General features: G+C 40.3%; 1 long non-coding RNA gene across 1 annotated transcript in view; it reads left to right on the forward strand.

Annotated features, from left to right (window-relative positions):
- The window catches only part of LOC132419686 (uncharacterized), a 207,119-nt gene that overhangs the window by 103,641 nt on the left and 90,742 nt on the right, over positions 1-12,736 (forward strand). The window contains exon 2 of the long non-coding RNA XR_009518225.1: positions 442-557. This is a non-coding gene — a long non-coding RNA (uncharacterized lncRNA). The remainder of the gene's footprint in view (positions 1-441; positions 558-12,736) is intronic.

The following is a 12,736-nucleotide window of genomic DNA, read 5'->3' on the forward strand; positions in this document are numbered from 1 at the left end:
GAATGAAAGCAGAGAGAACAGCCTGGGGACAATTTCAAAGAAGAAATAAACGAATGTGAGCGTCAGGAAGGATGGAAAGGAAGAGAGAAATTGAAAATTACTTAGTTGGTGACTAGTTTATGAAAGAAGATAGTGAGGGAGGAGTTTAGAATGATCCCAAGGTTTCTGGTGTGTGGTCTGGGGGATGGTGGACCGCTCACCAAGATAAGGTATAAAATATAGGAGAAAGAACAGGCTTGGGGTGGGAGTAAAGAAAAGGGGGAAGGAGGAGAAGATGAACCAGACTTTTACATGGTTAAGTTGCCTGTGAAATGAACTATTGTAGATGTCCTGGAAGTAGTTGGATATCAAAGTTCAGAAGAATGGTCTGGCCTAGAAATGTAGGTTTGAGAATTATTAATAAATAAAAAAGTAATCAATTACATGTATTTGAATTTATAGGAATTCTTCCAAGGAGAGGGTAAAAAATCAGAAAAGTAGAGAGCTTTGCGTGGGGTATCCATCATTTGAAGATCAGATGCAGAGAGAGGTTGACACTTGCAGAAGTAGCCAGAGAGGTAAGTAGAAAACTAGAGGGGAGGGTGTCACAGATGCCAAAGAGAAAAAAGCACCAAGGGATGGTACAAAGAAATCAAGAAGGATGTGGGCGAGAAGATTTCCTGGACTTGATAATCAGGTCATTCTCAAGACAATGAGATTATTAGTGCTATTAGAGCAGTTTCATAAGTGTGTCAAATGTATTGATAGAGTCTCCCTTAATACTTGATGGCTTGTGTTCAAGCAAATAATTTTTCATTTCAACAAATATTTCTTGAATGCCTTGTTTATGCAAGGCACCAGGGCTCTAAAGATAAATAACTGTAGGACCTCGGCCTCTAGGAAGTCCCTGCACCTCAATAAGTTTGCAGGGATGGAGCCCTCTGTCTCTTGGACTGCCCTCGGGTTGGCCGAAGACATGTCTACAGATGCAGCCACTTATCGAGCCCCTATGATACGCTGGGAACTGTACCAACCACTAAGGATACAAATACATACGTTTATTGTGTGAACTGATTATCTGACCTTCTAGAGTTCTCTGTCTGGTGGGTGAGATAGATGGATAAACAAACTCTACTACTAAATTTTTTTTAACTACTAAATTTTAAGTACTCTAATAGAAGTTTCAAGAAGATATCATAGAGAGAACATGCACTGAGCTTCTAATAGATGCCTAGGTGAGCTAATGGTGTGACTTACTTGGGCTTCTGCTTGGAAAATCAGCTCTGGTTTGTGAATGAACATAGCCTGTGGGGTTGCAGGATAGAATCACAAGGTAGTAGGCTGGCTCCACGTGGCTATTGTCTAGTGAGGGACTGGGAATACATTCCTTTAGCATTATTTGAAGAGTTTCACAAAGAGACATTTTACGGAGTAAGATTGAGGGAGGGTAGTTATCAGAGCAGGTGGCTAAGGTTTCATTGTTTCATCACTGCCTTTCAAGGTAAACTGCCTTTTTGGGAAATAGACCCTCCGTTGCTCAAAGTGAAGTTGGAGGAGATAAGCTTTCCTGGGATCTCACTAGTGGTTGAGTGTGTAGACTCCAGGCTCTAGGGAGCATGTATTGGTATGAAGATGGCTGGGGAAGTGCAGACTCATTGAATAGCTTTGGCTGTTTGTAACAAGTTTTGATCAGAGGTGTTTTTCTCTTTGTGGGTATCTGGGGGAGAATCCTAGTGGGTGAGAGTCACTAAATATTTCAGACTGAAGCCTCTGAGTGGTTTGGGAAGCCAGACCTGCATTTTGGGGAGTTTGGAGGTTGTTTCTAGGTTCTTCTTAGTGGGATGGGATAACTGGCTGGGGAGCCCATGATCATCTTCTCTGCCTTGAACAAAAAGCACAAAACCTGAGGGTTGAAGTAGCAGCATATGAATATCTTTTTTTTTTTTTTTTTTTTTTGCGGTACGCGGGCCTCTCACTGTTGTGGCCTCTCCCATTGCGAAGCACAGGCTCCGGACGCACAGGCTCAGCGGCCATGGCTCACGGGCCCAGCCACTCCGCGGCATGTGGGATCTTCCCGGACCGGGGCACGAACCCGTGTCCCCTGCATCGGCAGGCGGACTCTCAACCACTGCGCCACCAGGGAAGCCCCATATGAATATCTTTATATGCAGTCACACTCTGTTTCCTTGAGGGGGAGGACGAGGTCCATTGTTATGTCAAAGCACAAATTTGGAAGGCAATTCGGTCTAACACATAGACTGTTGACGAAAGTCCTGTTTGTATGTCTGGAGATCAAAGGTGAATATGACACTCCACTCTCAAAATGAACAGCCCTGGTCATGGAGATGACTTAAAAAACAAAGTAAGTCTAGACTAATGAATGTATAACGTATTCTGGAAACCTGAGAGAGCAGTTGATTCTTCCATGGGCTATGTCTTGGGAGGAGGAAGTCATTGAAATCACAGAGAGGAGGTGGCACTAGTGCTGGCCTTGAAGGGTGAGTAGAGCCTCCCAGCAAATGGCAGCTGTGAGAAGAAGGGCAATAACAGAGGGGCTGAAAATTGGTGATGTCCAAACAGGACCCAGGTAGGTAGCTTTGTTTAGAGAGTTTAATCCTAAGAAAAACACTCAGTATTCAGAGGCCTGAACTTAGACTGTTGGACTAGCAGAGACCTCACTGGGGTGATGCCTGCCAGCCTCTCAGTGAACAGTAAGGAAACTAGTTGAGGACCCGAGGTGTGGAGGCTACAAACTCACCATCAGGTCTTGGGCCTGTGCTGGGATTTGAAGCCCTTATTCCCGGTATAGTCACAGCTTTAGCCTGTCTCCCACATCTTCAACCCTTGTCATTACTCACGCATGAAGAGAGGAAAGATTGAAAATAAATCCTAATGTTCACGCACCAGCAATACTGTTGGCAAAGTAGGACTGGGCAGAACCTGCCAAGGACACTGCACACAGAATCCAAGGTTGATTTCACCTCACTGGGTTACTGTCAGGATGATTCTGCTCAGTGAAATCCAATTTAAGATATGTTCATTGAATCCACACTGTGGGCAAGTCCCAGAGAAAATCAGATCCTCCCTTTCAGGACCAGCATGGAAGCTGCTAAGACTTCATGTCCGTCATTCTGAGCGTCCTTCTGAGCATGTCTTCTACCACTATTCAACCTAGAAGGATGCTTATCACAATATGCTATGTTTGTAGAAGCTTATGATCAACATATCTTTTTTTTTTTTTTTTTTTTTTTTTTTTTTTGTAGTACGCGGGTCTCTCACTGTCGTGGCCTCTCCCGTTGCGGAGCACAGGCTCCGGAAGCTCAGGTTCAGCGGCCATGGCTCACGGGCCCAGCCGCTCCGCGGCATGTGGGATCTTCCCGTACCGGGGTGCGAACCTGCGTCCCCTGCATCGGCAGCATCGGCAGCATCGGCAGGCGGACTTTCAACCACTGCGCCACCAGGGAAGCCCTGATCAACATATCTTTGAATTTCTGTAAAGCAAATGTGGGTTAAATAATGGCAGACTTTTCTGGGTACCTGGCTGGTCTCGGAGGGGATCCATCCACCCTGGCTGCTCTGCCAGATGCTGTGAGTGGTACAGAGCATTTCAGACAGAGCTGGTGGTGGGTCTCTTTTCCACCTCCGTGGGGCTGTCAAGCAGTGGCCCCTGGATTTTCGTCAAAAGTAGCTCATGTCCCCCACGCCGCCATTGCCGAACATGCCAGGATTAATAGCATTTGGTCTTTTAAAGATCTGAATTATCCTCTGTTTGTTTCTAACATGTTTACTTACCATTCTAGGAGTTGAGCTATCTGTTCTCTGAAACAATCCTGTTTTTCTGAAGGATGTTACTTAGAATGCTAATAATTTATTGTTGATGCCAAAGACCACCAGGGATACACCTGGAAGAAAAACGAAAAGTTAGGTTTATTGAGTTTGCTGGAGCAAAAGAGAATGCCCTGGAGAGGAACTGTGGGCAGGCCCTCTTTCAGGATTCAGGTTTATGTTGGATGATTCTAGGGAGGGATTAGGAGAGCAGGGGCCAGTTCTGGATTGGATGATGTCAAGAAGCAGGGGCAATTCGGCGATTGGGTATCTTAATAGATTTTATCAAGGAGGCTGGTGGATTAAAGGTGGGCTATGAGTAGTTATTAGAAGAGAAACCGCACTCTATTAGTCAGAAGAGGGGATGTCTCATCATTGTTGAGGTTATGGAGTGGCCATTTCTCTATCTTGTTCCAAACATAGCAGCTGTGTGGCCTTGTCTGAGCACCATTCATTTATTTTAATTAATTAACTAATTAATTTTTGGCTGTGTTGGGTGTACGTTGCTGCACGCAAGCTTTCTCTAGTCATGGTGAGCAGGGGCTACTCTCGGTTGCGGTGTGCAGGCTTCTCACTGTGGTGGCTTCTCTTGTTGCGGAGCACCAGCTCTAGGTGTGCGGGCTTCAGTAGTTCTGGCACGCAGGCTTAGTAGTTGTGGCGCACGGGCTTAGCTGCTCCGCAGCGTTAGGGACCTTCCTGGACCAGGGCTCGAACCCGTGTCCCCTGCATTGGTAGGCAGATTCTTAACCACTGCACCATCAAGGAAGTCCCTTGAGCACCATTTATATTCGTTGTTTTGTTCAGCTGTTAACAGCACTGCTGGCTGCTGGCAGGGTCATTTTTCATGTTCTCAGTAGTTTCCTCACTTGTAAAATGAGAGGATAACATAAGATCAGTGGTTTTCCAATCCAAAAATGGGCAGAAGACCTAAATAGACATTTCTCCAAAGAAGATACACAGATTGCCAACAAACACATGAAAGAATGCTCAACATCATTAATCATTAGAGAAATGCAAATCAAAACTACAATGAGATATCATCTCACACCGGTCAGAATGGCCATCATCAAAAAAATCTAGAAACAATAAATGCTGGAGAGGGAGTGGAGGAAAGGGAACACCCTTGCACTGTTGGTGGGAATGTAAATTGATACAGCCACTATGGAGAACAGTATGGATGTTCCTTAAAAAACTACAAATAGAATTACCATACGACACAGCAATCCCACTACTGGACATATACCCTGAGAAAACCATAATTCAAAAAGAGTCATGTACCAAAATGTTCATTGCAGCTCTATTTACAATAGCCAGGAGATGGAAGCAACCTAAGTGTCCATCGACAGATGAATGGATAAAGAAGATGTGGCACATATATACAATGGAATATTACTCATCCATAAAGAGAAATGAAATTGAGTTATTTGTAGTGAGGTGGATGGACCTAGAGTCTGTCATACAGAGTGAAGTAAGTCAGAAAGAGAAAAACAAATACTGTATGCTAACACATATATATGGAATCTAAGAAAAAAAGGTCATGAAGTACCTAGGGGTAAGACAGGAATAAAGACACAGACCTACTAGAGCATGGACTTGAGGATATGGGGAGGGGAAAGGGTAAGCTGTGACAAAGAGAGAGTGGCATGGACATATGTACACTACCAAATGTAAAACAGATAGCCAGTGGGAAGCAGCCGCATAGCACAGGAAGATCAGCTCGGTGGTTTGTGACCACCTGGAGGGGTGGGATAGGGAGGGTGGGAGGGAGGGAGACGCAAGAGGGAAGAGATATGGGAACATATGTATATGTATAACTGATTCACTTTGTTATAAAGCAGAAACTAACACACCATTGTAAAGCAATTATACTCCCATAAAGATGTTAAATAAATAAATAAATAAAGTAAAATTCTACATGTCTGGGGAAAAAAAAAAAGATCAGTGGCTTTCTAACTGTGCTCCCAAGAAGGTCCTGTGGGGGAGCTTTGGGGCCACCATAGGTGGCTTGGGGAGGCAGAATGGGCAGGGCTCCTGATGCCCTAACCTCCTCTTAACAGAGAAGCTATGCTCTTCCAGTTTTACGTTGGGGATTATGTGTTAAACCACATTTTAAACAAAGATTCCTTTGCTAAAGAAAAGCTTGAAAATTGCTAGAGTGGACAAGCTCCAAGGTCTCTCCATTGCTTCATGGCACAAAGAAGTAAAAGTTTGTCCTAAATTTATGCAGCTGATTGGATTCAGTAGCCTAGGTTTGCACCTCACCTCTGCCACTGACTTCAGAATTTTGCTTATTTTATTTATTTTTTCCCACTGTGTCAAGAGCTGGTGGGACAGCCACACAGGAAATTTATTTTTATTGAGTCAAACCTCATGAAAAGGATTGCATTTAAAAACTGAAACTTATATAAGTTTGGCTCAACAGTGTGGGAGGACAAGAATGAGAGAAGATTAGTAATGGAACCCATTTTTATCATCCAGTAGGTGAGATCTGGGGGACCATTGGCTTCACATTATTCCATGAGTGATCAACTGTGTAATAGGACAAATTTAGCACAGATTAAACTAGGTTCTTATTTATTATACAGTTCTTTTGGGGATAATTATGCTTCCGTTAATTTTATGAGATTCATCCTTATATGTTTATATTATTAGCTACTTGCTTATTAGGTGTTTATTTTCCACTCTACTGCGGCAAAGTGGAATTTTCCCTTTATCCTATAGGTACAGTCTTGGCATATTTTAACTCTGTGTGCACTGTGGGTGCTGCAGACCCTAAAGTTTTGTGGTTATAATTTATGCCTTTATAATCATCACTGATCAGACTAGCAATTGATTAAGCTCATAACTTGTTCTAATTTGGACTTCCTTTGAGTTGACAACAACATACTAGAATTTATAGTAACGATGTTGGGTGATTCTGCTTTGTCTGGGGATTTAATTGCTGCTGTTACCCCTCCATATTATATCCTTTGCTCCCTCAGATATGAGATCTGGAGCTTTGAATGGGTATATAAACTTGGGGGAACAAAGGAAAAACTCATAATTCTATTTAGAATCTTGAAACAACTTATGAATGCACCAGGAGGGAGAACTCTGCTCCTAGAATCCATTCTTTGGTTGTCTGATTGAGCCAATTCAGCAGAAGGAAGGACTGCATGCAAACCTGATTAGATTCTAGCTCAGCAGACTGTTGCTCGGTGAACAGGGCAAGAAGAGTTGGACATTACTAGGCTGTGTGTCTCAGTGAGGCATTGTGAGAATCACTTAAGTGAACAAAGGATGACAGTCTACTTCAGGGGTCAGCAAACTATGGCAAACGGGCCAAATCCAGTCTGCTGCCTGTTTTGTATGTCCCCTTACTAAGAATAGTTTTTAGATTTTTAAGTCAGTTAAAAAAATCAAAAGAATAATCATATTTCATGAGATGTTAAAACTATGTAACATTCAAATTCCATTGTCTGTAAATAAAGTTTTATTAGAATACAGCCACTCATTCATTCCTGTATTGTCTGTGGCTGTTTTGTGCTACAATGACAGAGCTGAGTAGTTGGAAAAGAAACCTTGTACCTGAAAAGGCCAAAATATTTACTATTTGGCCTTTTACAGAAAAGACATGCCAACCTTTGGTCTCTATGTTAGTGTTATACAAGAAAAAGTTTAAGAACTTAACCTTAATAAATAATCTCATTGAATTTTGACTGCTTGCTGGTGAACACTTATTTATTCTAATATTTTTCTGGGGGTATCCTTTGGAATCAGCATATCTGATCTTATAGATAGGACTAGACAGGGATTTAAACCTTTTTTTCTCCACTTCTTTTTCATTTAGAGGTACATTTTCCAATTATTGGACTGATCTTTACTGGTTTTATGGAAAAGGTCATATTCTGTATCCTAGTTATTACTTTCTCTCCCTGTTTCTGCTCGTGGATGTTTTGCATATAGCCAGGTTTATGTATGTTGATTTAGCTCATAAGGACTCGGGAAGTGAGTGTGCTGAGGCTTAAAGGTATTGGAAGTAAGGAATGCATGGAAGAAATACTGAATGCAAGGATGCAGATTTCTGAGGGGCAGGAGAAAGGAGATAGAAGTCCTTAACAGAGTCATGATGATGGTCAGCAAGTGCAGACCAGCAAAATGCTGCTATTAGAAATTTCAGGGAACTGCTTGGATTGCAGTTGATATGGCAGGAAGGATAGAATCTGGAGTAACTGGGCAGAGAATGCATATTTTTTCCACTTCCCAGGTCACTGAAGGATAGAATGAATTAATCTTTGGTTCAGGGTAAATGCAGAGAAGAGAATCTGAGTTCTCAAGGAGCAAGGTTAGCGTGAGAGTGCTCTTTGTTATGAGCTCCCAAGTCTCAAGTCAGGGTTCTAGAGCGCAACAATCTGCTCAAGTGTGGTCATGAGGTGTAATGACTGGAACCGGTGGGCATCCGTAGTGATGTGGTGGGAGATGAGCCATGCACTGAGAAGAGTGTGCATCAAGCAGGAGCAGAATCTAAGTGTAGAATTTAGGACACGACTCTTAGTGCTGAGTGCTGACCCAGCCTATCCTTAGCCTTTGTTCTTCCTGGCTCCCCAGGAAGTCTTGGAAGCGTTTTCTCTCAAGTTCCAAGTTCTGAAATGCTTATCCTTGTTTCAGCTGAGATTCACAGAGCCATTCTGAACAGTAACTTCTGTTAACTTAATAACTGTTTCCTTCTCCAACCACTCTCTTTGTTACCACTGTTTTGGGGGGATGAAGGATACTTTTATGTTTCCAGGCATATTGCTTGCTCATCTAACCAAACATATTTATATCAGCCTGACTGCATGGCCTATGATCTTGCACTTCAGTATTATTCATTTGGATTGTTGGGTTTGATGGAAGAAGGAAATGGGTATGAGGGTGGCATTTTCAGCAGGAACAGCCGCCGCAATTTGGAAAACTTGTGTCCCTGTGTTCAAACAGTACAGGCTAAACCCTCCTGTGCACAACTGTGCAGATAACAGTGTGAGGGACCCTGTGGGGGCTGCTTGGGGATAACAGTGTTTCCCTGATCTGATTACAAGGAATGCTAGATGATGAATAATCAGCCCAGTAGATACTGCTTCCAGCAACTGCTTTGTAGTAATCACTCTTCCTGATGAAAGTAGCAGATTGTTCTGCAGACCAGTGAGCTGGGCTCTATGGAAACTGAACATACATTTATTTTGGAGAAACGTACATTTAGAGCAGTCAGTAAAACCCCCAATTTCATTTCCTTTATAGCAATGTTTTAAACAAGGGTCCCCCCAGCTCCTAGTTCATGGGGAGGAGTTCTTCAACCTAGCTCTTCAGACGGCATAAAAAGAAGCAATGAGACAAAACCAGCCCCAACACCCTTTCTTTAAGAAGAACAGAAATTTATCTTTGTACCTAGCATATGAATTTATTCTTGAGTTATGGAGGCCAGTAGTTCTCGGACTTAATGTGTGAAGATTCCTTAGGACATAGAAAGGATACCTTCTTGTCTTGCTAGAATAGAAACGTTTGAAACCCCTCACCCAAGACTTCAGAGCAAATCTCTTCTAAGAGTCACAAATGTGGGTTGGAGTCCAAGTTCTCCTCCAGCTGAGCTACGTGGACTTTAGTAAATCATTGAATTTCTCTGGAGGTCCAACTCCTTCATCAGTATCCATTTAACTTAAAAACTTAAAAAAATCATCAGTTTATTGTAGAAAAATCAGAAATGTCAAGGAACAAAAAGGGAACTAAAAGGTTATCAGAGATCACCACTCAGAGAAACCACTCTTAGAAGCTAGTGAATATCTTTTCATTTCTTTGTTCCCTCTCTCCCTCTCTTCCTTTTATCCATTTGTCCATCTATGCATGCATCCATCTACCCAACCATCCACCCACTCACACATTCAGTGGAATCATAGTATGCATAGGGTTTGTATAATTTGCTTTATCTTCTCTGCAATGTTCTTGAATGTCTGTCTGTTACTGTGTGTGTTACCTTCTTGTTGTCTCCAGAAAGGAAGGTCTGAACAATCTAATGTAACTTAGTCATCAATTAATTTTTAAACTAGTTTATAGATACTTCAGTAATATAAAACCTTTATTATTGATATTTTGGTATTTGTCTCTATCCTTTTAAAGGAAAAGGTAAACCTATCCCAGTCTCAGGCTCAGATCTTCTATTTTTTCATAATAGATATTTTTCATTTTTTTCCAGCTATGTAATTTCTGGACAATCAATAACAGGAAGGAGTAAGATCCCATGTAAATTGGGGTTTGTGTATACCACAGATTCTTGGTGCAGAATGTTACTTTCGTGACAATGTTATGTAAACCTCTTCCTGATACTTAAAGTTTATGTTTTGTGTCTGTCCTCCGAGATTCTGGAGAGCCAGGAGTCCCATGTCTTACAGAGTGAGGAATCCCACAGGCCATACCCAATGTTTTCACTTTATCAAAATGAATTTTTGAGTGTTATTTTAAAAATTTTGTATTTTCCCTTTTCAAAAAGTAACATATGTTTTTAGTTTGTTCTCTGTATCTCTGAGTCTATTTCTGTTTTGTTATATTTGTTCATTTGTTTTGCTTTTTTAGAGTACACATATAAGTCAAAACATATAGTATTTATCTTTCTCTGTCTAACTTATTTCACTTAGCATGATACCCTCCAGGCCCACCCATATTGTCACAAATGGCAAGGTTTAATTCTTTTTTATAGCTGAGAAATATTCCTCTGTGTGTGTGTGTGTGTGTGTGTATCACAACTTCTTTATCCATTTATCCATCAGTGGGCACTTAGGTTGCTTCCATATCTTGGCTATTGTAAATAGTGTTGTTATGAACATTGGGGTAGCATATATCTTTTCAAACTAGTGTTTTTGTTTTCTTTGGATAAATACCCAGGGATGGGATTGCTGGATAGTATGGTAGTTCTATTTTTAATTTTTGAGGAACCTCCATACTGTTTTCCATAGTGACTGCACCAATTTACATTCCTACCAACAGTGTACAAGGGCTCCCTTTTCTCTATATCCTCACCAGCACTTGTTATTTATTGTCTTTTTGATATTAGCCATTCTAAAACGTGTGAGGTGATATCTCATTGTGGTTTTGATTTGCATTTCCCTGATGATTAATGATGTTGGGCATTTTTTCATGTGTCTCTTGGCCATCTGCATGTATTCTTTGGAAAAATGCCTGTTGTTTCTCTGCCCATTTTTTCCCTCCAGTTTTATTGAGATATAATTGATATACAGCACTGTATAAGTTTAAGGTGTACAGCATAATGATTTGACTTATATACATCATGAAGTGATTATAATATGTTTAGTGAGAATCCATCATCTCATAGGATACAAAATAAAAGAAAAAGAAAAAAATATTCCTTTATTGTGATGAGAACTCTTAGGATTTACTTTCTTAACAACTTTAATATATAATGTACAGCAGTGTTAATTATATTTATCATGTTGTACCTTATATCCCTTGTACTTACTTATCTTATAACTGGAAGTTTGTACCTTTTTTACTGCCTTTATCCAATTCCCCCTCCTCCCACCCCTGCCTCTGGTAACCACAAATCTGATCTCTTTTTCTATGAGTTTGTTTGTTTGCTTTTGAAGTATAATTGTCCTACAGCACTTATATTAGTTCCTGATGCACAATATAGTGATTCAGTATTTCTATACATTTCAAAATGATCACCATAATAAGTCTAGTTACTATCTGTAATGTAATACAAAGATATTACATTATTATTAACTATATTTCCCATACTGTACATTTCATACCTGTGACTCATTTATTTTGTAACTGGAAGTTTGTACCTCTTAATCTTCCTTACCTATTTCTCTTATCCCCCTACCCACTTCTGCTCATTTTTCAATCAGGTTGTTTGTTTTTTTGATAAAGAGTTATATGAGTTCTTTATATATTTCGGATATCAACCCCCTATTGAACATATCATTTGCAAATATCTTCTCTCACAGATACAGAGAACAAACTAGTGGTTACTGGGGGGTGGGGGTAAGGTGAAATAGGTAAAGGAGATGAGGAGGTGAAAACTAATAGTCATAAAAAAAAAGTCATAGAGATGTAATGTACAGCACAGGAAATATAGTCAGTATTTTTAATAATTTTGTATGCAATCTATAAAAATATCAAATTACTATGTTGCATACCTGAAACTAATATAATAGAGTGAGTCAGCTATATTTCAATAAAAAGGTAACTCATTTTTTGAAGAATATTTGGAAAAATACAGAAAAGTATGGAGAAGAAAATACAGAGGTAAGGTCATTTCTTTGTGAAATTATATTGCATGTACAGTTACTTTTAAGTGAAAAATACTTATAATAAGAAATTCAGATAGTATGATAATGAGAAGTAAGTTCTTTCCCACTGTCCACTTTCAGACTTCCTCCTCAGGGTAAACACTGTGAAAATGATTGTGTGTGCGTCCATATAGCTTCCTATTGAATTACACAGTCTTTGAAGACAGCGTTAATGGCTTCATGTTATTCCTTTGTGCAGATATGCTGGATTTCTTCTAGCATTATCTAATTAGTGGATATTCAGGTTGTTTCTAAGATTTATTATAGCAGATCCTTAAAATATGTGAGGGCCAAATCCTAAGGTCTTTGTAAATCCCAATTCTGTAAGTACCTCCAAGTTGAGAATCAAAGCATAAAAAAGGCTTTGCTTTACATTTTTGTAATCTCATAGTGATGGTTTTTCACTTGAAAAGGAAATAGCTCATATACTGTCCTGATGGTTTGTGGTCATTGAACAATATCTAGAATTGGCAAGCAACCGGCCTTTCCCCTCTACATTCAAAAGAAAATATTCCACTACATTTTTTATTCAAACTTCCCAAATCATCCACTCTATAAATTGACTAAGGAACCAGGCTACCTTCTGTAGCCTGTAGTTCAATATTTGAAAC

The sequence above is a fragment of the Delphinus delphis genome, chromosome 2, assembly GCF_949987515.2.
Source record: "Delphinus delphis chromosome 2, mDelDel1.2, whole genome shotgun sequence".
NCBI lineage: Eukaryota > Metazoa > Chordata > Mammalia > Artiodactyla > Delphinidae > Delphinus > Delphinus delphis.